This window comes from Stegodyphus dumicola, chromosome 10 (assembly GCF_044657685.1).
Source record: "Stegodyphus dumicola isolate Sdum_Otavi_A_Nest chromosome 10, ASM4465768v1".
Classification (NCBI taxonomy): Eukaryota; Metazoa; Arthropoda; class Arachnida; order Araneae; family Eresidae; genus Stegodyphus; species Stegodyphus dumicola.
In genome coordinates this window covers 13328477-13353967 of record NC_140777.1, presented here as the reverse complement: position 1 = coordinate 13353967, position 25491 = coordinate 13328477, and the positions used below count along the sequence as shown (strand labels likewise).

The following is a 25491-nucleotide window of genomic DNA, read 5'->3' as shown; positions in this document are numbered from 1 at the left end:
CGGATATTCAAATGAGAGAGCCAATATTCCGCAGAAGACGAAATTCTAATTCTCGAGTAACTTGAGATCCCTTTCTCGGGAAGTTTATAAAGTGAAAATACTCTACATACAAAGGCCGAAATCTCATTCGCTGTTCACGCCAGCAGAAATAATGCGTGCGAGTCTGAAGTAACGAAACTTGACTGAACGTCCAGTGAAATTTAGGATATTTTCCCGAAGTCCTTGGGAAAACGGGAAATGTAATCTCCGTGGCGGTCTTAACGGAGAATGTTCCCGTTGATTAAAGTGGAAGAAGGCAAACCGAATTCTTCATTGGGTTTCTGTTGTTTGGATCTGTTTAACAAATGTTTATCTAAAGATTAGGTGCCAAGAAGAATTTGCATTTGTCTGATATTCAGGATTTGAGTTACTGATTCGCATAGGTTTTTTTTTTCCTAAGTAGAAAATATTCTGGAATGACAAAAAGGGAACAAACATGAAATGCACATATGACTTACATATAAACTGGATGATATCGAAAGGCAGTTGTCAAGAATGTGTGTGAAATTATTTTAAAGCATTGTAATTTTACAGTAATGGTATGCTTTTCTGAAATCTCGTGAGAATGCTGTTCAATCAATAAATATCAATTAATTTGAATTGCATACGATTTGTATAAAATGTTGTGGTGACAGTAAGTGCATATGTGTAAGTATTGGTGTTAAGTGACATTTGAAACAGCATCCAGAGGTGGGAAAAAAAATCAAAATTCAGTTAAAATATATTGTTACGTTATTTTCTTCCTTCACGTTCGTACGGGGTTCGTAGATTTGGAGTGAATAATGACGACACTTTATGAAGTATCGAAACACACTTTATTTAGACAATATTGTCAGGACAGCTCCAAAACCCGTTTTACAGTCGTCGATGAACTACTATAAACAAGCTGACACAATCAGCGACACAGCCTTCAGGTTATCAGGCTATCACGGTGGAGACAGCTTCCTGCAAAGCACCCGACTCGGATTTCCAGAGTACAACTCCCGACTCTGCTTGGTCGTTCTCTGAACTCGTACTCTCGAGACTCTCCACGCTACAACTCGCGATGCACTCGACGACACACGATCACAGTTCCTGACTCTCGGTTCAGTCGTTTCCGGAGCTCAACACGCTCTCTCGACGATGCACTAACCGCGATACGCTACGAGACTCTTTCGGTGCACTCGATGACCCACTCGGCACTCGCTGCCCGGCTGTCAACTCGATCGACTCCGCAGGGATTGAGTCGCTAGACGAGGCACACTCTCTGGGACACACTCAGTCGATGATTCACTCAGTCGATTCTGGGCTAAACCGGTAAGAACTCGTTCTAGAAGGTTCTCCATCCGTCCATGGTGCCAATTCGCCAATTTTGTCCCCAAATGGGCGATTTATCGCCAAGTGTGGCGACCCCGCCTTCACTTGCCATTTTATGGCAACCCTAAAATTGCTTTGCGGGGAAGCTATCTTACCGCGCCTTTACATTTCGTAACAATATATATATATTTTGGGGGATTGCAAATCAGAAAACGTATAACTTTTTTCTAAAGAGAAAGTTTTTTCATTTTTACCATTCCTTCAATAATGTTGAAACTGGAGCCCCAGATACTTGCAGTCATGGAAACTACAGCAATTACTTTTATTTTGACTTCATATATTGATGCAAGTGGAGATAAATTGGAGCTAAAAGTGCAATTGTACTTTTAAGATTTTTTTTTTTTTTTTTTTTTTTTTTTTTTTGACTTTTGAAGAAAGCAAAATGCTTGAAGACTCAAATGACATCAGCGCAGCAAGCTAGCAATAGAAAAGCGAGAGAAAATGCGACGAGTCTAAGATGAAAACGTGGTTCAGAGTGATTTGATTTTGGTCTACTTTTATCCCTTTTGGTTTCTAAAAGTTTATGTTTCCCGAATTTAAACTTATTATTGGCGTAAACGCGATCCTATTGTACTATTTTGTAGGAGAAAAATATGAAAAATTAATGATACATTATTGCAGATTTGTTATTAGGTTCAAAAGCGACCAATGTAATTATTTTAACTAAAATTGCTAAATCTATATAACTTGCTTTGCTTTGGATCTAAACTTGCTTTGCTAGACACCTACATATCTCGCTCGGATGACGAAAGCATGCGTCGTTACACAAACGCGGAGCTCACAAATATGTATTTTATCGTGGATGCGGATGAAATGAATTTTTATCGCGGATGTGGATGGACTTAATTTTATCCTGGATGCGGAGGAGAAAAAAACAGCTGTTCAAGTGAGGTACATGGGAATCTTTTATAATCTTTATTTAAATGATGTTCGTAAGAATTTTTTATTTTTATAGTACTTGGTTTCAGACCCAGAATCAGATATAAAATCCAGAATCAGATATGTCGGGAAGCTCCACATTCGTGTAGCAACGCATATCTCTCGAAATCCGCACAGGAAATGATAATTTCTGCCATCAGAACGATTTAATCTACTGCTGAATAATGCCCTACGAGCATGTCAATGAGCGATTTTCAGCACACGCGTTTCATTACAAACTCTGCTTGCTCTATCTTTACATTTTGCTACTATTATATAGTTTAGTACAATATTATATAGATTATAAGATTGTACACAATTTTACAATAAAAATGCACCAAAAAAAGGGACTTATTTGAGTAAATAGTATAACGGTGTTAACATGTTGTCTAAAAGAACAATAAAAAATATCTACAATATTTTTAACAATTTGTTCATGACATCGGATACTATAAGAGGAAAAATTCACCCTCGGCTGAGCGATAAAGACTCTGAACACTGGTAGTTCGAATTGGGTTCAATAACAGGGGAACGGGATGGCTTGAGTGAACGTTTTCTCCATGTTTAATGGGGATACGAGCCAGTTCCCTCAAAAGTTTCTTCACAGTGGCATCCCTGCCCTTAGAGTAATTTGCCCTAATTAAATAAACCAAACCCAAAAGACGAAGTACTCCATATTTTGTTATTGGTATGCTGTTTAAACGATTTAATATTTTCTACTGTAATACGTTCAATCCCAAGGTACTGTTTTCACCCCCTCTTGTAAAACACTCCCAAGTGTTCCCTCCCCTCTTTTGTAAAGCATGTTCAAAATTGCAAAGGCATCTTTTACTGATGCTATTCGGGATACATTGTCGTCCACCAGCGGCCGAGGCTTAAAGACCCTGAACACTGGTTGTTCAGTCCGAGGTTCGAATCCCGCGAACGGGCTGTCTGCATGGGCGTTTTCGTGGTTTTCGCTATGTGTAACGTGTATACGAGCCAGAACGTCCTCTACGAAGGACGTCTTTCCCTTAGAAAGTCCTCCACGAAGGCATCCCTCCCTTTAGGCAGGTAGCCCTCATGTGCTTTGCCGTAATTGAAGAATCCGAATCCGGGACACATTGTCAGTTTATAAACGGCAATGAAAATTTGTTTTAATTCTTTAAAATAACTTTCTCCTATAAAGATACATAACTGTTAAAGGTGCATTTTAAATAGCTTATAATTGAATAATAATCAAATATAGTAAAAGTTAATTTTAAATTATCTTATAAGCGAAGAGTAATCAAATGCTCGAATTGCCTACAGCTGAATTTCACGCTTATCCCAGATATTACAATTTCTCACCTTGTTTGCGCATCTAATGCCTCGGGAGATATCTCAGAATTTCCCCATTATTAGTGGCGAAATAGGGAAATGCATGTCAGGCTTGGTTGCACCGCATTAAACTTTTCCCCATAATCAAATGTCTTCCCTCCCTCGGACGACTGATGCATCGTAGCCAAATTGTTCCAATTTGTACATTTCGTTGTGACATCTCGAATAATTTGGTCGGATGCACTTTACGTTACTCCAGCATGTTTGAAGAAGCCATCCATATCTCTAGATTTATGTAACGTTTGGACAGAAAGACGGAGCGGTGTTGTCCGTTACCCTGCAGTCGAGGATCTAAGCTACCGACCATTCTCTATAATGACCGCTTTGTGCCTGTCTTCAGTGAAGTATCTCAGCTACATGCGACCGTTGACAATGCAGGACACAAAGCCGTTATTAGAGCGATTGCGATGAGTTATTTGGTCATTGGGACTCAGGATAGAGGATTCCGATTGTTGCTATTTGAGTCCAGAATTTGATAAATGACGCTTTGTGTTAAGCATGTCTAAGGGCAGTAGATGTTGATACGTTTCTATCTGTTTGCTGTGAATTTCTGTTTTCCAATTTCAGATGCTAAAATAAAATGAGGAAATTTATTTTCTTTACTTTATCTTGATGGTATAGGAACGGCCTAAGCAAAAATTTGCATTAAGTATAGTGGGTTGGGGAAGCTATGAAAGTGAATTATCATTTGAATAAAGTGGATTGTCGCGAGCAATTCAACGGTTGTGTACACATAATTTTTCTTTCGAATTACTTTTCATGCTTTGGCAGCACTGTATTTTTAGCCGAAGTCTCGAAACATGATTTTGCGTCGTCCACTATAAACGGAAAATCACTTTTTAAACAGCCGCCACCAAATATTATCATGCTGCATTATCTTTAAATAAATTAAATAATGAAGAATCTGCATGTATGCATGTTCCTTGCATTGTGAAAAGACGATGGTACCTAGAGCAAATATATTTTGAATAGCGCAGTCCTCCACCCGAACATGTGAATGTGGAAGCCCGAATTTTGAATCTCAAATTTTGTATTTCATACTTTTTAAAACTTTAATAAATTTTTTATTAATAAACTGAACCATTTAAAATCGAGCAGTGGCAGCACTGTACGGAATAACTCTTTGATAACCGAAGTTTTCGCTAACCTGTACGCATAAAATACCGAACCGCCCGAAAAGGTTTTCGAGAGTCACAGTAATTTCCTCCCTTCTCCATTCATTAACGCACAAAGAAGAGTGAAGATTTCAAATGTCATCCTGTCTATTTCTTAACAAATAAAGATAAGAAACCACAAATAAATCCTTTTAAGACAAGCTGTCTGCAATAAACTGTTACAATGCATTTTGGGAAACTGCACCTGCTACTGCATATCGGAATTTCGGCCGTTTTGGGTGGTTGTGGTCGTTTGAATGAAAGGCCGTCTGGGGCGTTATGGTCTTCAAAGGATAAAGTATTTTGTTTCCAGTGTCCGAGCTGTGTGTCGGAAATTTTAAGTTAGTAAAAAGTGAAAAAAATAAAAGAAAGCTTTAATTAAATAAAAACTGCTTTTATTAATTAAAATACTAAAGCTTTAATTAATTAAAACTTTTAAATTACTCAATTTAATAATGACTAGAAGACTGATTTATTTTAACTAATTTAAGTACTTACGTTTTTTTAAATGGCAACACAGGAAGCGTGCAAGAGCTCGTGTAAGATAAGTCAAGAGAGGCTTGTGTTTTGCGTTTTAGCAATACTTACTAAGGGTTGCTTCATCTATTCTTCTAATCCTTCAGTTTGGCTAAGACAGAATTTTATGTATTGAGCGGTAATCTTTAAATTGCAATATTGGCTAAGAATAACACATTTTATAATATTATATTTTAAGGATAACACATTTTATAGCTCGGTAACTAACTAGGTCTTGATCGTAAAATTTTGTTTATTAATTTTGATATTTTTAATATTTAATTTGCTCATTTATTTTATGTTAAAATATATTAAACAAAATGCATCTTCACCATCGACCTACATAATAATCATATTGTGCATTGTCAAAAAGCAAAGCGAAACAACTCGAGATCTTTTAGACCAGGAGATAAAAATATAGTTGCACTCTCCAGCTTGTCCGAAGGTATTGTTATGGATTTCGATTACATCAAATACATGAAGATTAAGTCCCTTTAATATTCAGTTAAACGGCTACATCACCGAACTTGGTGATTATCTGGCACTATTCTGGTTCGATACCTATGTAACTGTAACTAGCCCGATCCCTATGTACCTGTGACTGTTATTATGATACTGTAACTCTGTATGCCTTCCAGCAATTTTCGGCCCACCAGCGGCCGAGCGGTAAAGTCGCTGAACACTGGTAGTTCGGTCCGAGGTTCGAATCCCGCGAACGGGCTGGCTGCATGGGCGTTTTCGTGGTTTTCCCCATGTGTAACGTGTATACGAGCCAGTTTCCCTTAGAAAGTCCTCCACAAAGGCATCCCTCCCCTTAGGCAGATAGCCCTAGTGTGCTTTGCCATAATTAAATAAATCTATCAAATCAAATCCAGCAATTTTCAGAAATCGAAGGTACTGGAAAATGTCACGTTAGATGAGAGAAAACTATATAAGACCAGAGAGACATCAGTTTTCAATTGATTTGAAAACAGAATGTTGAGAAAACACTATGCGTTTCCCTACGTGTAAAGTGAATACGAACCAGTTTGTCTTAGAAATTCCTCCACAAAGATATCCCTCCCCATCGTCTGTGTGTGCATTCAATCCAGTACAACCCCGTAGGCTCATAACCCTCTTTACTTTTTTTTTTTATCAAAATAGGTTCAAAATTTGCGTACTATTACATATTTCAAATCTACATATATTTTAGAGTTAAAATTTTAGAGTTAAAATATACAACAATTTTTTGAAAAAGAGTTTTTTTCTTTTTCAACATAGAATTAGATCATAGTAAAAGGTTGTCAGAATACGGAAATTGAAGAATAATGATATAAAACGATGATATATATATAATAATGATATAAAACGATGATATATATAAAAAATGATACATATATATATATTTAATGATATAAAACGAAGTTTTTGGAAATTAATATTGGATAAATTATGATTTTTAATTTATAAAATGCAAAGGTTAAATATATGTACTAATGAAAATATTTGCATAATGTAATATTTTGTATATCAATTTTACACCATTCTCGAATGTTTTCAATAGAAACTGAATTTTCAGATTCATCACTACAGAGGAATCCGAGAAATTTTCTTCAGACTCCCTATACCTATCTTCAATATACTTGAAATCAGAGTCAGAGTATAAGTGTCGGAAATATCGCCAGGAATGTAGGTTATATCACTCGCGAAACGCTTCTTACCAGACATCTTTGAGCTTTGAAAAGGACACGCAAAATGCTACATTACGTATTCTTGTAGGGGGATAACAGTATTTCTGCTTGAGTGTTCTTAAATAAGACAATGAAACGAATCCCACCACTCTGCGAAAAATTTTATCAGTTTGGGGGGGGGCAACAAGAACCCATTGGGAACGTCTTTTGTATTTCCTCCCTCCTTCAAGCATGCTTTCGTAGTGTAACGACGAGTACAGACGGTGCGTATTCGACATGTCCAAGTTCGAGGTCTGGCCAGGGCATTGCTTAGTTTTCATGTGCTCTTACTTTAAAAAATCCTAATGACTCTGCAACACTAATTTTCGGTATGAATGGCAGTACATCTATAACATCAACTGAAGATTTTATTCCTGCATAATGATCAAATTGTGCATCCCGGGTAAGCAAAGAAAATCAACTAGAGTTTCTCTAGATGATGATAGGGCTTCCTAACGGGGTCGGTATTGCACTTAAGAAATGGATAAATTTTTTAAAAAATTCATTGATGATCAAGAAGTCGATAACCGAATATGAATCGGCTACGAGTCGACATATTCAAGATCCCATTAAGTTTGTAAAATCTATTAATAAATTTGATAATTATTTGTTTATATGTATAAAGAGTACATACATATAATAAATGTATAAAGAGTATTTTATATATACACAGAGTATTGTATATATAAAGTATTATATATATATATATATATATAAAGAGTACATATACATATTGTATATATAAAGTATTATATATATATATAAAGAGTACATATACATATTGTATATATAAAGTATTATATATATAAAGAGTACATATATAAAGAGTAGAAAATAAATATAAGGGGAAGATACACAAAAATTATTAAATATTTTTTAATATAGATACTTTACGAAAGGAACAAGCTGATTATTTCTGAATGAGGGGATTTTAGAATTATGTTCAGCGGTTTTTTGGTAAATATTAAAAAAATTTCATTAAATACATCAAAGGTAGCCTTTAATTAAAATCAAACTTTTGTGCAATTGGAATCCATTATTTTATAATGTATTTTCTCAGTCTCTTCCCCAAGCCTTCGTGGTGTAAGAATAGCACATTTGGCGCGTATTCGAGAGGTTGAGGGCCCACCAGCGGCCGAGAAGTCGCTGAACACTGGTAGTTCGGTCCGAGGTTCGAATCCCGCGAACGGGCTGGCTGCATGGGCGTTTTCGTGATTTTCCCCATGTGTAACGTGTATACGAGCCAGTTTCCCTTAGAAAGTCCTCCACGAAGGCATTCCTCCCCTTAGGCAGATAGCCCTCGAGGCTTTGCCATACTCACACACACACACTCGAGAGGTTGAGGTTCGAGTCCTGGCGAGAGCATTACATATTTTTCACATCTCCTGCATTAAATAAAAACCAGACTTTGAGTGCGCCCCAACTAAAAGGGGGTGGGCAATAATTCTTCACCACCAGTATTTGGTGATTGGGTACTCCTAATCCCCAGTTGCCCTTTAAAATGGAAAGCGTGTAAGGTATGTTCTCCTTCCTTTGCCAGCATTCCTTCGTGGCGTAACGATAGCAGACTCGGCGTATGTTAAAGAGGTCCAGGTTCCAGTCCCGGCGAGGGCATTTCTCATTTTTCATGTGTTCTGCGACTTTACAATTTAGCATCTGGAAATTTGCTTATAATCGTAGAATTTTAAAACATAATCAGACATAATTTTAGTAAGCCATGGGTTTTTCGAAACCTTATTGTATTTTTGGTCTGATAATTGAAGATATTTATCTGCTGTTATTTATACTACAATTAATTTTATGTAGTATATTGTAGAGAAAATTTAACTCTCTGAGAGGCCAGGATTTTCGTTATGAAAGCACAAATTTCCCAAAATTACTATGAGAACAAATTATTATTTTTATTTTAATATATAAACTCTCCTGGTATTACATACCTGGATTTGTGTACTTTTGATATATTGCCTTAATTTATTTGACATATTTTAATATGCACGTATATATACGTTCTTACAGATATAAAAAAATATTCTAGGCCGTATAAAGACGGCCTTGCCGCTTAGAGTGTTAAAAGGGTTCACGAAGAGGAACTTTAGACTAGATTCCTTTAGGTATTTAGAAGAATTCGATGCAAGAAAGAAACTGGAAATCTCTGGACTAGTAGATACATGGTTTCAACGTCTGACTTGCAAAAAAAAATCACTTCTATTTTAGTGTTTTAAGATAGACAGCGAAACAAATCCCACCATTGTCTGCAAAGTATTATCATTTTTAGCACACAGACGAATCTTCTTCTTTTTAAAAGATTTTTTTCTCTTGTCTGCCAAATATGTATTTTAGAACTTCCCAACGTATTGCATTGATTTCTTTCAGGATTAGGACACATGAGGACAAATAAGAAGATGTCCGCTTTTTAGGAAACCATCCTCTGATGCGTAGCCTGTATAAAAGCACGTTTGAACCAAATGTTTACTCAGAATTCCCTGAATATCTTTCCCCGCAGGAAGTATTGTAAAGAAAGGAATCCGAAAAGATTTTTCATTCATACATTCTTTCAGTTTTGTTACACTTTTATCCCCAACTTCAGTCGTACTGCTTTTGTATGAAAGGATTAAGTAAGTAGACACCATAGAGAAGAATCTGAGAGGCCAAAGAAGAGTTCCTGGAGAAGGATTAAGAAAAGACGTTTCGCGCAATCTTCAGAAACACCTAAAAAGTTTTAGTTCTTTCATTGAAAGAAGATTCCAGTTGGTAGTTTACTCCGGGGAGCTCGCAGGTTTTCTGGGAATCAGCATCGCGTTTCAAACTGTCCTTGTTACTCTTTTCTTTTGTTCCAGGAACAGATTAGTTGTCCTTTCACTAATCTTTGGGAGGCTGTGGAGGAGTCTGGAACAGGTGTATTTCTTATTTATCTTTCCATTTGATGCCAAAGCTCTGAAATAATACAAGATTATATTATTATCTTTCGTGTATTTACGTATTTCATGAGCTTTCACCGCAATGGGTAGTTTTCAATGGGACATATGTTTCATAAAAAACAAAGAAATATTTTTTAAGTAGCAGCTTCGCTGCCAGGCTTCGTCTGGCTTTTAAATGTACCGGAAAAATGGATGAAGGGAACACCAAACGTTAAATATAAAAACTGCGTAGAATTTTACTCTGCAGAATTAACTTCATAAAAAAAGTTATTGTGTATAACAAAATTACAATGAAATAAACAACATCCCTTAATACAAATATTAAGTATCCTAATAAATAAATTAACCAACTTCCCTTTGTAAAATCTTAAGAACTCAAACGGTATAAAGGAGGTTAAGAACATTGTTTCCTAAAAATATCACACAAAATTTTCAATATCTTAAAAACAGTGAAATGAGTAATAAATAACATAAACGAATACAAAAAAGAAAAAAAAAATCTGAAAAGCAAGGTATAATTAATGATATTTTATCTTATATTTTCAAGAGAAAAAAATTACAATGAAATAAGCTATATCCCTTAATACAAATATTAATTATCCTAATAAAAAAATTAACCAACTTTCTATTGAAAAAAAAAAAAAATCATCCAAAACTTTTCAATATCTTACAGAAAATAAAATAAGCAAAAAATAACACGAAAGAAACTGAAAAAAACAAAACATTCCGCGCAGAATTTTATTCTGCAGAACAACTTTATCAAAAAAGTCAATAAAAATGTATTATATATATAAAAATGATAATGAAATATGCCAATCTCTTAAAAACAGTGACATTAGAAATACGATGAAAAACCCATATTTCTAAAAGAATGAAACTTTTCAAAATGATGCGATTTCATCAAAAATCTATCAACAACAATAAGACAGGAAAATGGTTGCCAAAATCACATTTTTAAAGATATGACATGTGAGAAGTGTACTCGGAAGCTTCATTTAAAAAATTTTTAAAAATACAAAATATTACTATTTTTCCAAAATTCTTTTTGTAAAAGCAGTCGCAAGGATGAAAGTTTAACGTGTCCAAAATTCAAAGAAAAATAAACTGTACATCAACTTTTTTTAGAAAAAATCCCGTTGAAAAGGTGTTAGGCTCCCTTTGTTAAATAAATTCGTATTTAATCCATTTATTGAAACACGAAATTTATTTCAAGTTCGTAAAATAGCTAAGTGCCTACGTTTCATGACGATGTGAAAATGGAACGTGTACAGTAAAATCTCGCTTTCCTATAGCCCATTATGTCTGAAAATGACGCGATTTCGTCACAAAACATAAAATAAAAAAAATATATATAATTCTAATTTCGAAAAACTCGCTTCGAGCTGCGCTGGCTCTTGTCTAGATGCACCTATGTAACCAATTTCGTAGCCGTGGGTCTATTAGCTTACGCAGTGCGCGAACGAAAAACAGACACACACAGACATACTCTTTCTTTTATTATATGTAGAGAAGATTGTGGTCAACAACATTTTACGCTTCTTCAGTATATGAAGATTAAGAATGAGAATATATAACTTGAATGCTAAGAACGGATATATTTATAGCTTTAGAGTTGACATCATAGAAAATGCTGTAAGCATGTGTACTGTGTTTGTTATAAAATAGTTTGTAAAAATAAAGCATTTTAATTCAATAATTTTCGATAAACATTAGAAACGGTACCTACATTCTTCGAGTATTGATTTGACACTTCTTCCCATGTAGAATGACTGATTTTTTTTCCGATTAATAATGTTGCTTATTTTGCTGTTAGACATTTTAATATTATTTATTTCTCAATGTTTTTGAGTTATGGAATAGGAAGATGTCTTTTCGTAAAGCACAAAAATATATCCTTGAATCCACAGCTTTTTTCTATGCGACATTTTGAAAGAAGCATCAATTTAAAAGTAGCTGACGATATTTCTAATTTAAAAGAATAAGCTGCTGCCAGAAAGTTTTATTCTAAGACGCTTAACTTTTTAAAAAAAAATCTTTATCTAAATCGTTCTTAAAACACATTTTATATAAAAACATTGCTGACCTATAAAAATAATCGCAGTTCTTTTTATTATAGAAAGAATGTTTCAAGAGATAGAAAAGGGCACTTAAGATTTTGATGATTTTGATATTAAAAATTTATTGTAAGCATTAATCAATGTGAGTCATCTCTTTTAGACCTAATAGTATCGATTTCCATTTATTGGGAAACTGTAAATTTAATTAAGGATTATCATTAACCAATATGTACCAAGCGCCCGAAATACTGAGTTTGTTGCCTTTGGGGTAACCCTTATTATGACAATGGTAGACTTTATCATCGATATGTATTTAATAGAAAGAAATCAGGATTGTTTTGCAATAATCGAATCCCATCTAAGTTTTAACGAAAATCACATCTATATGACGAAACTTCAAATTTTATTCGAAACGCAGCTACCTTCAATTTGCTTAATATCTTTAATCAATCTTTTGTCATCCGATATACAAGACGAACTTTTATTTTATGAGTAGCGTAGTCTTTCCTTAGTTTTGCAAACAAACATTCATTTTTATGATATCCCCGATATTCTTCGGAATATATTCCTAGAAACACTTTAGCATCGCTTTTCCATATCATCTTAATGACTACTTTCCGTCGTGTAATAGATACTCAGCCCTTTACCAAATAAAATGCCAATATTTCATTACAAACTTCGTATTCGTTAGAGAGAAGGCTGCAAGATTTGCTTGCATTTATATTACGTCTCGATGGTACGGCTTTTAAGAGTCCCCATACACCTTAAACCCCTCATGATCATCGAATATGTGACTGTTGCAAGAATTGGGATATTTTATTTACTTCCAAAAGCGATTACTTCCAAACTTTTACAGCTGACTACATAATATAGCTGCTTTGGAAACTAGTAACCAGAAATTTTGTGTTGCCACAAATATTTTTGTAATTTAATCCTCTTTCTGACAAAATATTTTGTTATGTTTCCACCTTGCGCGCATGATATTTTAAAAATGGGTAATGATACATACTTGAAATTGGATGGAATTCTTTATATGGGCACTATTTTCTAACTGAACCAAAAATCTGATGAATATTTTAATATTAAAACAAATTATGGACGAAAATATTACAGATTTTTTTAATAAAATACATTTTATAAATTCAAATCCGAATAAAATAAAAATTTAACATAAAATTTTTAGAATTTTAGGTTCACAGTCGTTTCCAAATGTTATAAAAGCTATATATTAAATATGTAATTAAATTATGCAAAAGAATGTTTTAAACTGTGCGCACAAGGTAGAAACATGACGAAAAATGTTGTCACAAAGCGGATTCAATTATAAAAATATTTGTGGCAACACAAACTTTCTGATTACTATTTCCGAAAGCAGCTATATTATGTAGTCAGCTGTAAAAGGTTGGAAGTAATTGCTTTTAAAATAAATAAGTTATCTCAATTCTGGCAACAGTCACATATTCGAAGATCTTATGGGTTTTAAGGTGTATGAGTCTCCTTAAAAAAACAAACATTAATCACTATCATATGTATCTCTCGTAAATCCAACTGAATTTTGGTCCACAGCTGCTACTTTGATAGCAAAACGCGGTGTACAACATACAGAAATAAAAACGGGATAAGCCAAAACAAAAAAATAAATGCAACAAATATAGTGTTCCTTCAATTCCGGCAGGTGGCTACGGAATTCAGGGATATTGACTCTGCGAAGCAGAGGAGTAATTGAGCGGTAAACCGCACACGCATTATATCGATTGAGCTACCGGGATATTTTTCCTCTAGACTTACTTTTAATTATTTGCAGAAACCGCTAATCTGTTGAGTAAAGTTATTCGGTGTTTGATTAAGCACGATTAATGAAGCGAACGGCTTGCATCGCAGTTTCCTCTCTGTGGTTGGACAAGTTCTGGGGAAGGAAGAAGCTTGGGGTTTATGTGCACTCTTGGTTCCGTGCTCCATTTTGTTGGAGGACGGGTTTGGTGGGTTGAAGGAAGTTAAGGATGAGCGAGTTATTATGCGATTGAATTAATTAGATCTTTATTAAGTCTTTAGAAAATAGCCTTGAGTTAGCGTCTACTTTGCAGGCGCTGTATAAATAGGTTACTTTGCCCAGTTTTAAGATCCAAAGACGTAGCTTATTGCCTTACAGAATGATTACAGACGTTTGGATTCAAGCGTGAATAGGTCGTATTTGTTCTTTAATATTTTTACAATAAATTAGCTCTAGTAAATTGGAATCATGTAAGGGGGCTATCTCACTTTGATTAAATTCTGTCTGAATTTAATCAAAGTGAGATAGTTCCCTTACATGAACCGTCGGGAACGGTTAAAATGGGTATTTCCGTTGAAATATGATACCTGGATTTTTTGCGGATTTCAATACGTCCTTTACTTCGTAGTAAAAATGCAAAAGTGAACCATGCATATGAGTAATAATAAGCTACATAAATAAAAAGTAGTTGTCACCACTTCTAATAACAAGGAACTCCGCAATAATACTAAATCGGATGATTATGCAGCCATATACGTATCACGTAAACTTATGTCATTTAGTCTATTATCTAAATACATATTAGTATTATTCTTATTAATTACTATATTTATTATACGAGTATGTATTAGGTATGTTAGTTAATTAATAGTCATATTATTTAAAATATATTAGTTATATAATAGTTATATTTGTACATGTATTGAGTTACACTGAAGTCACAAAAGTCATGGGATAGCAATATGCAAATATACAGATGGCAGTAGTATCGCGTAGAAAATGTTTAAATGCGAAGTGCTTTGGCAGGGCTTTCATTTGTGTTCACGTTATTCATGTGAAGAGGCTTTGACGTGATTATGGCCGCACGACGAGAATTAACAGACTTTGAACGCGGAATGGTAGTTGGAGCTAGACGCATGGGTCATTCCATTTCATATATCGTTAGGGAATTCAACATTCCGAGATTCACAGTGTCAAGAGTGTGCAAAACGTATCTAATTTCAGGCATAACATCCCACCATGGACAGCGCTGTGGCCGACCACCTGCACTTAACGACCGAGGACCAGCGACGTCTGCGTAGAGTTGTCAATGTTCACAGACAAGCAACACTGCGTCAAATAACCCCAGAAATCAATGTGGGACGTACGAGGGACGTGTCCGATAGGACAGTGCGGCGAAATTTGTCTTCCTAGGGCTATGCCAACAGAAGACCGACTCCAGAGCCTTTACTGACAGCACGACATCGCCTGCAGCAACTCTCGTGGGCTCGTGAGCATATCGGTTTGTCCCTAAAAGAATGGAAAACCGTGGCTTGGTCAGATGAGTCACGATTTCAGTTGGTAAGAGCTGATGGTAGGGTTCGAGTGTGGAGCAGACCCCACGAAGCCATGGACCCAAGTTGTCAACAAGTCACTGTTCAAGCTGGTGGTGGTTCCATAATGGTCTGGGCTGTTTTTACATGGCAATGATCTGTCCTCTGGTGCAACTGAACCGATCATTGACTGGAAATGGACACCTTCAGCTACTTGGAAATCACTTACAGCCATTCATGGACTTCACGTACTCAAACAACGATAGGATTTTTATGTATGACAATGCGCCATGTCACCGAGCCACAATTGTTCGCGATTGGTTAGAAGAACATTCTGGACAATTCCAGCGAATGATCTGGCCACCTAGATCGTCCGACATGAATCCCATCGAATATTTAAGGGACATCATCGAGAGGTCAGTTCGTGCCCAAAACCCTGCAGCGTCAACACTTTCACAATTATGGAAATCTATAGAGGCAGCATGGCTCAATATTCCTGCAGGGAACTTCCAACGACTTGATGAGTCCATGCCACGTCGAGTTGCTGCACTTCGCCGGGCAAAAATAGGACCGACAAAATATTAGGAGGTATCCCATGACTTTTGTCACTTCAGTGTATATATTAGCTAAAATGTAATATGTCCATTATTATCCGTTAATAAATGTTGCAATAGTACGCTGTCAAGTTTTTATCTTTAGCTGTCATCTGTAGGTAAATACCAATTTAATTAGTTAAAATAATGCTTAAAACTATTTATAATTATCAGTTTGGTATATTACTAAAAGGGTAAAATAAGTCATGAAATTATTGATAAGTAAGTGCTAATTTTTATTACGGGTCTTAAAGTATATCAGAGAGAAATTTTCTGGGATCTGACAACTTTTCAGGCAATGTGGATGAACACCCAATTAGTGATAACTTATAGCAAAAAATAACACTCCGATGTATTATCTTCAAAATAGTGACAAATAGTGTCAGAATTAATACATTTTCGTAGCGGTAAATCAGAAAAATCAACTATGCCTAAACCAGGAAACGAACGATGGATCTTCCAGTTGCTAAACAGTATACTCCAAGGATACTCACGGATAAAGAGAAGAGAGAATGTTATATTTCTTGATATTCATCTATTGATTTAGCATTTCTTGTTGAAGAGTACATTAAAATCTATCTGAAGAGTTGGGAAAGATGTTTAGGAAGTTTAATCACTTTGTATTGCTGTTGATTCATGAGACATCTTGATAGAGTATATATGTTACGGTGAAACACTGAAATTTGGAGAATGTCGACTTCCCCGGTGAGTTTCAACATTCGCATAGTCTCTTGGTGTATGTCCGAAATATTTTTCAAATACTCTTATTTCTGACTTACACCGGTCAATGTCGACATTCACCATGTCCTAATGGTGAATGTTGAAACATATAAGAGTATAATATTTTCTTCTCCGTCATTCAGTCGCGAAAAAACGCACTTGAGACTTAAAATAAGAATTTCAGAATATAAGAACTTAAAACACACAGTACATTCAAAATGAGAAAGGAAAATGATAGAAGTTTAAAACTTATTAAATTATGTGATTCAAGTGTTATTTTTTGCAACAACTTAAACTATTGTGACACTTTGAATTGCACAAGAAGCTCTTGCTTTTACAATTGCATTTAGTTGTGGAACACTTCCTTTTGCAATGACAGCGTGTACATATACTCCTCTCTTTTCTATCTACACCAGAGCATATCTGTGATTGTCGACATACGCCGGTGAGGGTCCGAATGTACAAGAATGTAATGCAATATTCGATCTTTCGCCGACGTATTTGCTGAATGTTGACATTCTCCGGTGAAAGTCGACATTCTCCAATTTCGGTCTTTCACGGTAACATGTATACCTGATTTGCAGATTAAACAATATATTTCTCATCATTCGTCACCAGTATAATGTGTAGATTTTTCAGCCTACAGCTTAATCTCATGTTCAGCGAAGTGACACATGGTGGCCATCTGTTGCCGTAGCATAGTTTGGTCATGCTTTAACGATTATTCTTTGAGCATTAGGTAATAAACACACTCTGAGTTTCTTCGTTTCGTTGATTTAACGAGAGGTTCTGGTCATTGCAATGATACAGAATGTATACACTCAAATTCTCCTCGTAAAAATTGACGGTAAGATCTCTCCTTTAGCTTAAAAAGCTGTTGGTGTTTGATACATAGGATTACTAACGGAAGTGTGCCGATGTTATAGAACAAACAAAACAAACAAAAGCGTTCACACACACAATATATTTTATTTTTATCCCAAAGAGACAATTTGCCTAGAAGGACTATTAATTTCGTTTTAGCATTTTGCGTTGGTTCGCTATAAATGGCATTTCACTTTTCAAATTGTTGCCACTGAATATTAGAAACTTGCATTATATTTAAAGAAATTAAATAATGAAGAATCTGCACGAATGTTTCTCGCGCTACGAAAAAACAACGGTACCAACGGAGACATCCAGTTTTGAATAACGTAGCCCTCCACTCAAATATGCACGTCTGGAAGCCCGAATTTGGAATTTGTTTTACTATCTGTTTCTAATTTTGTAAAACTTTAACAAATTTTGATGAAAAAACTCAATGATTTCAAACCGATCGATGGCAACACTGCACGAGGAAAAAATATTTTTCTCCAGCGTGCCAGACAGTGTATCGGAAATTCTAAAGATATGCTGCTTTTAAATTATCTTGTCATATTGCTGTTGAACTGAATTTTATGGTTTAAGTGCGAAGAACATGATATTGAATAAAATAAAGGTACCATAAAAAATGTTAAAAAGCGCGTCTTCGGGCGCAATTTAAAATTTGAAATTTCCAGATTTTAGCCCAAAAGGGAGTTAGACAAAAAGAGCTATTAGTCTCAAAACGGCATTTTGCGTTGTTTCTTTTTCTGCATTTTGTCACTTTTCAAAATGTTGCCACCAAATAATATCGCCATGTATTTTATTTAAAGAAACTAAATAATGAAAGGTCTAATGAATGCATGAATGCTTCTCGCATTGTGAAAAAACAACGGTATTTACAGCCATCGAATTTTGAATAACGTAGTCTTCCAACCGAGCATCGCACTTGGATACCCACATTTTGAATTTCGATTTTTTTTTAGTATCTATTTCAAATTTTGTTAAACTGTAACGATTCTTTGATTAACAAACTCAACGATTTCAAAGCGAGCAGTGGCAACACTATTAGGAAAAAAAAAAAAAAAAAAGAAAAGGCTAATGTTTGGAATATAGTAACAGGTAGTTTGGCGACATTTTGGTAAGGCGATAAAGGTTACTAGCTAGGACTTTAGCAGTGTACATGGATAAAGTCAAGAGTGTGCGCAATGCCATTTTTGTGCAATTCTGGGATGTTTTTTTTAAGTGAAAATAGGTCGACTTGTACATGGATACCGTGTAAGTGTTGTTAGATGGGCCGGCCCTTGTGATAAGTCATATGACCAAGTGTTCTTGGTTGGGTGGGCTGAGGGCTGCGCCCCCGTTAATTCACCGTGTATGTGCAATTCTTAAAAACGCGGCAAGTAGTTTGCGATTTTGCCCTTTCTCCCAATTTCGCACCTAATCTTCGTCATGATTAAGCACTTTTGTTCCATAAAAGTTCTAGCATAAGCGTAATTCGGCTAGCAGATTGTTGGAAAAAATATCGAGTAAAAAAAAAAAAAAATATATATATATATATATATATATATCTGAAATGTTTCAGATTTTAAATTACGTCCAAAGGGGCGTTTTTTAACATTTTGTGCGTTACCTTACTTTATTAAATATCATGTTCCTCGCACTTAAACCATAAGATCCAGTGCAACAGCAATATCGCAAAATAGTTTTAAAACGAGCATATCTTTAGAATTTCCGATACAGAGACTCACGCGCTGGAGATAAAAATGTTTTTTCTGCACAACGTTGCCATTGCTCGCTTTGAAATCCTTGAGTTTGTTAATCAAAACTTCGTCAAAGTTTTAAAAAATAGGAAATCGATCATAAAACAAATTTCAAATTTCAAATTTGGTCTTCCACATGCTCATATTCGTTGGAGGATTACGTTATTCAAAATTCGATGACTCTGTGTACCGTTATTTTATGACAATGTGAGAAGTATACATACATTTACGCAGATTTTCATTATTTAATTTCTTCAAATATAATGCAGGACTCTAACATTTTATGGCAACAGTTTGAAAAGTGAACCGACATTTATCCGTCCGACGCAAAATGCCAAAACGAAACTAATAGTCCTTCGGGATTCAAATCCCTTTGGACTAAAAACATGCCTTTACTTCGTGAAAACAAAATGGCGTCTAAACAAAAACTAGCAGGTTGCTGTAGCAGGGTTGGTCGCCAAGTTACCATAATTCAAAGATTAACCAAAAAAAAAACATTTTTATCTCCAGCGCGCGGGATTCTGTATCGGAATAGCTAAAAATATGACGCTTTGATGTTCTTAAATATTTTATGATATTGCTGTTGATTTGAATTTATGGGGTTTAAGTGCAAAGAACATGACATTTAATTAATAAAGATAACATCCGTTAACGTTAAAAACGGGCGTAATATAAAATCTGAAAGCTTTCATTTTTTTTCTAATTAACTGAATTTTTATTGAATCCTTCTTGAGTCTTAGAGAAAGTTCGCAAGGAATCACAGCAACAATACTTCATTTTACTGCAAAATCCGATTAGCCTTACACTCATTCTTTCTTTCAACGTCACGGCCATTATTATAAAAGCCGATCCGAATTTTAATTGGATAAAATTCTCGGCTCCACCAATATTGCTTATCCAAGCGTAATCATCCAATCTAAAAGTGAAAGGAAATTATCTATGGCGTCGAAATAGCGTCTCTAAATATTTGATTAGCAAATCTTACTGATGGTAATTGCTAATTAAGAACTTAATCCATGACGGATTTTGGGACGAGTGCTAGGAGAGCTGAATCCTATAATTTTGAATTGCGTCACTCTTTTAGCTAGAACTTAATGGAAAAATCGAGTAATTGAAAGGTTGAGTGTGTAGTTTTGCAATTGAAGTGCAGGATCGGGAGCAAAATTAAATGATTCATTTGCCTCTTCTCAGAACGAGTGTCATTTAGTTGAAATTAAAATCGCTTTTTAACAAATTCCTTGTGCCACTAAATATGCTTTATTTCTCATTTAAATCTAAAGAACACTTGAGAACTTTTACCCATCTGCCTACTACTGTTTCCATTTGGGACAGGCAAAAAATGTTTATGCTCATTATTTTTCGGGTATCGGTGTAATAAGTATAGAATTTATAAATGTGTCACTTATTCACTGAAACCTGAATACTTGTGGAACATATTTTTAATACTTGTGGGACATACTTTTGAAAGAGTTTGTTGCAGTAAAAATTTAATGTGTTTATAATTAAAATTCAGTGTATATAAACGTTGTGGGAACTTCGCAGGTTTTTTAAATTCCTCGCCTTGGAAACTAGAGACAATTAAAAGCAATTAAATTAGAAATTCAAAATAATGGTATGAAGATTAGTTAATTATATTCTCGAGATGCCGGTATATTTGCACAGGGTATTCGGGGTGTATAAGAACCCCGAAGGGTGTATAAGAACGAGAACACGAGGGGTGTATAAGAACACCCGTCGTGACTTAAATATGGAAGTTAAATTTGAATAGATTATTTGTGTTAATACTCACGGCTGTGCTTTTGGTAGCGTTTGCCACCTTTGTATTTAGGAGCCAACGGTAGTAGAGATTGTTTCTCGGAGCATAAATATAAATAACCCTCTCTAGTTCAGCTTGTCGAATGGTTTCTTGCAATTTATTCTGGAAATCACACGAAGTTGAGCATTTTCCGGGATTTCTGTCAACATGCCATCCAAACGACGTAGATTCCAATCAAGGACGCACAGTCCTTGGAATTCAGTCATTCGAAATGGAAGATGTTCCAGAATCCATTGTAAAAAATGATGATTCCAGAATAATGGTTCCAGAAATGGAAGATGTTCCAGAATCTAGTGTAAAAAATGATGATTCCAGAATGATGATTTTAGAAATGGAACATGTTCCAGAATCCAGTGTAAAAAATGATGATTCCAGAAATGATGATTCCAGAATGATGGTTCCAGAAATGGGAGATGTTTCAGAATCCAGTGTAAAAAGTGTAGAATTTTGCGTAGTTTTTAAAAAAAGTTGGTTGAAAAATTCCGTATAAGTCTTTCATTATTTCATAAATTTTAGGGGGAGGGGTAAACGATTATCTTCATTTTAATGAACAAAGCTTGAAATTTGTATTTCCCTCTCAGCGTTATGGAGGTAAAATTCTGCCTTCTGGCATCTTTTAATGTATCCGATTTTGGGTTGTTGAATTTATATATTGGAAGAAAAGAAATCAAGGTACAAACAAAGAGAAAGTCGTTTTTTTACTTCCTTGTACGAAGTAAAAAGGAAGTATTGTAATCGCGAAAAGATTCAGGCAGCATATTTCAACGAAAGTATCCCATTTTGACCTGTTTCAAATGCAATTTAACGATGTATTTCCGTGACATATGTACGTAAGGACACAATAAAACACTCTTTTCCTCCAAAAAAAAAAATAAAAAACTGCTTTAAAATGAATTCTGAAGAGAATCTTTCGTGGCGTCTGTACGAACGTACGTATGTACGTATCTCGCATAACTCAAAAACGAGTAGCCTCAGAACGTTGAAGTTTTGTATATAGGACAGCTATAACATGTAGATGTGCACCTCGTATTTTGGTTGCCATCGGCCGCACCAAACGTATATAAATATTTATATATATATATCCACTCTGTTACCCGGCTCAGTGATCTCAGTTTGTTTACTCTTATATGTTTGTAAATTGTACATTTTTTGCTTTAAAAATGACTGAATTACGTTGTTCTTATTTTACGGTTAAGGGTTTTATGCCTTTAGTAAATTTGTATGCAATATGTTTAGAATTATCAACAATTTTAAAATTGTTTAAGTGCCGCTAAGTCTAATAATGTTTCTGATGGCGGCCGTTGCTCTTGTTTATATTTGAAACAGCAGGATAGCGGATTTGTTGCCAATCTAGAGAAACTTAGCTTCTCAACAACAAAGATAACGCCATCATTCATTATTTAAATCATGCTTAATCCTTTCTGGAATTTTTTCGAGGAAATAAGCGTTTAAGATTTACTTCGTAATTTTTAGTACAGATATTTTGAGTTTTTATGTATTTTTGCCTTGTCGCGAAGTGAATGAGAAATACTCAATCGTCTGCGAAAAACGGTTTCTTTTTCGTTTTGTTTGCTTAATTTCTTTTATATATCGTTCTAGCTGTATTATGGTATTTGAATAGAACATGTGGAAACGATTCGATAATACTTTAAATGATATAAATTTTGTGCATTCTGAGTTATAATATGAACGAAATATAATACTGTTAAGTGAATCTAGCGCCAGAGTGTCGCTATATTAAACAAAGTGAATTTTAAAGAATACATTTATTCTATTGCGGTTTATGCGGTGTCAGCGAAGTAGGTTTAATCCAATCTAATAAGTTTAAATGAAATGCAAGGAAAAATGCGTATAATTTAATATTCCGTACAAGGAAGTCATGTGGTGTACACATCCGATTTTTTAATTATAATCAAGAAAATACCATTCATTTATGACATTTTGGGAAACTTAAAAATTTCAGGTCTAAATCTAATACAGATATCCTGGCGTTTAATCGATCCATTAATTTTATATCATACATAATTTCCTTGAATGCAGAACTATTGAACATTTAGAAATGCACTGATATTTATGAACACAAAAGTTTATTTAAGAAGAAAATTGATGTTTGCGAAAGCAGTATAATTTTCTGTCTGACCAACACCATCATCTGCAATGCAAACTGAAGACAGTATTTTACAAAGAACTTCAAGCATGGCTTCTCCTGCTGAAAACTACCATTTTAATAAACCTAACCTTAACAACACCAGCTTGCTAATTTGAGTGTTTATAAGCACATACTCTTTAATGTGAAATACTGTTATAATTATAGTTTAGTCTCCTTCTGTTTGCCAAGTGGAAAAAATCTGAGTGTATCTATTCATATTCGGTGTTCATTTGTGTGTATTCCTGCTAAGAGCGTCCTGCCATTTTTGTGATGTACGAAACATAAAAAACAAAGCGTGTGCACGAATATTGTTTTCTGTTAAGTGAACTGCATATCAGCCCATTGTTATGTTTCAAGTCAGTTTTAAAAACGATGTTTCGAGTAAATCACAGATGTATGCGTGAGTGAGTGGACGTCACCAAGGAAGACCACTGACTTGGACTTAGCCTCACAGTGTGATATCTTCCTGGCAGAAACCATCTATTCTCTGCTCCACTATGCTTCGGGAACGCATCCGAATAGACGGTTAAAAGCCTCATAAAGTCTACATGTAAGCTTGGAAGTTGTTGTACGGGGAAAGAGTATCCTGTTAAGAACTACTTAAAATTAAGCAAAGAAGCAATCAAAAGACTGTTAAGAATCGCTGTTAGAATAGACAGAAACTTATGTTAGATAAAGTAAAGATAGGAGGACTCTGCTTGAAAAATTAACTGCCGTGGATTTTCTGGACTTGCTAAATGTCTGCATGCGGGTGCTAATCCTGACACAACTGTCATATATTAATGGGGCTTTTGTAAAGTCATTGGTCCAGCATAGAGTATGTATGAGTGGTTTTTCGGTTTGAAAATGGCGTGTCAGATTCACAACTGCTGTGATCTGACCATCCCTGCATGAGCAGAAATAATAAAAATACTAGGCAAGCAAAAATTGAGGAAAGAAGAATTGCAGGCCGAGAAGAACAACTGTATGATGAGCAGATATATGTAATTGCAAGACAAGCAGGAATGAACATTGGGCAAGCCTTTGTAGAATTGAGGAAAAGCAGAAATTCAGAATTGCAAGACGAGCAGAAATGTAGAACTGAGGGACGAGAGGAAATGAGGAAAATATTAAGCAATTAAGAGCGAGCTGAAATGAGGAAAACTTCGCGCAAGCAATTGTAGAATTTATGACAAGCAGAAATGCAGAATTGCAAGAGGAGCAGACGTGAGAAAAATATATATCAAAACTTAGAGCTATCATTGGAGACCACCTAAAGACTACCACAAGATTTCTGAAGAAACGTTCCTCTTCTGACACTTCTTGGGAAAGGACAACTTGATACTGTCGCCCTCACACTACTCAGTAAATTTCCTTGCATTCCGCGACTTGTTTCTGTTTCTACGAATAAAGAAAGTTATAAAAAGCTAATTCTTGTAGAGAATTAACATTCTCTGGGGGTAATAAAACTAATAATAACGTAGATAAGGCGCAAAATATTTGTTACTTGCTATGAATAATATTCTGTGTAAAGCGTTCCAGAACTGTTTATGTGTTTCCAGAAGTATATAAAATATTCGAAAATACTGGGGGCAATGTTGGGAATACTTTGAAGGGGAGTAAAATGTGTAAATATAATATATAAGTATTATAAATGTATAATACAATATAATTAAATTAAATTACTTAAATCTGATTTCGATTTTTATGGGTATTCTCTGATGCATATGCTACCTGCAAAGTTTGAAATCCGGCATTCTATAGAATGCCTACAACTAGCCAGCAATGTATAAAACGATTCATATTTCACACATTTCCTACTTTAGGCTTGCTTCCGGAGCTACGAACGAGTCCGCGTAACTCAATCGCGTTGGGGAAAGACACCGGACAGACTGGCATTACGTGCCACGTGGAAAACCATGTTGTCCTTCTCTCAATCGGACACAAAGTTTGAAGGCATTCTTTAGAATGCCAAATGACAAACCAGCAAGTATGAAATATATTTATGATTCGTTTCGAAGAACCGAAACTACTTACCAGAAGTTAGTACAAAGACCAAAATGACTAATAAGAAGGAACTATGGGAGAACTGGCTGCTGAATTGCTAGGACGTGATGTTTGTGGAAAACAAAATTACTTTCATTTAGCCTGTTAAAGAAAACTTCAGTACTAAAGCGGTACTAAGCGTACTAAACGGTATAAGAGACGGTATGTCATTTACGCTCAGTTATTTTCCGTATTTCATGAAACCTCATTTGGACAAGGACGACATGACAGAAGATTAAAAGAACTTTCAACCAAA

General features: G+C 35.1%; 1 protein-coding gene across 1 annotated transcript in view; it reads left to right on the top strand.

The window, feature by feature from the left end:
- Positions 1-25491, top strand: part of LOC118202547 (protein O-mannosyl-transferase Tmtc3-like) — a 707071-nt gene that overhangs the window by 128213 nt on the left and 553367 nt on the right. The window lies entirely within an intron of this gene.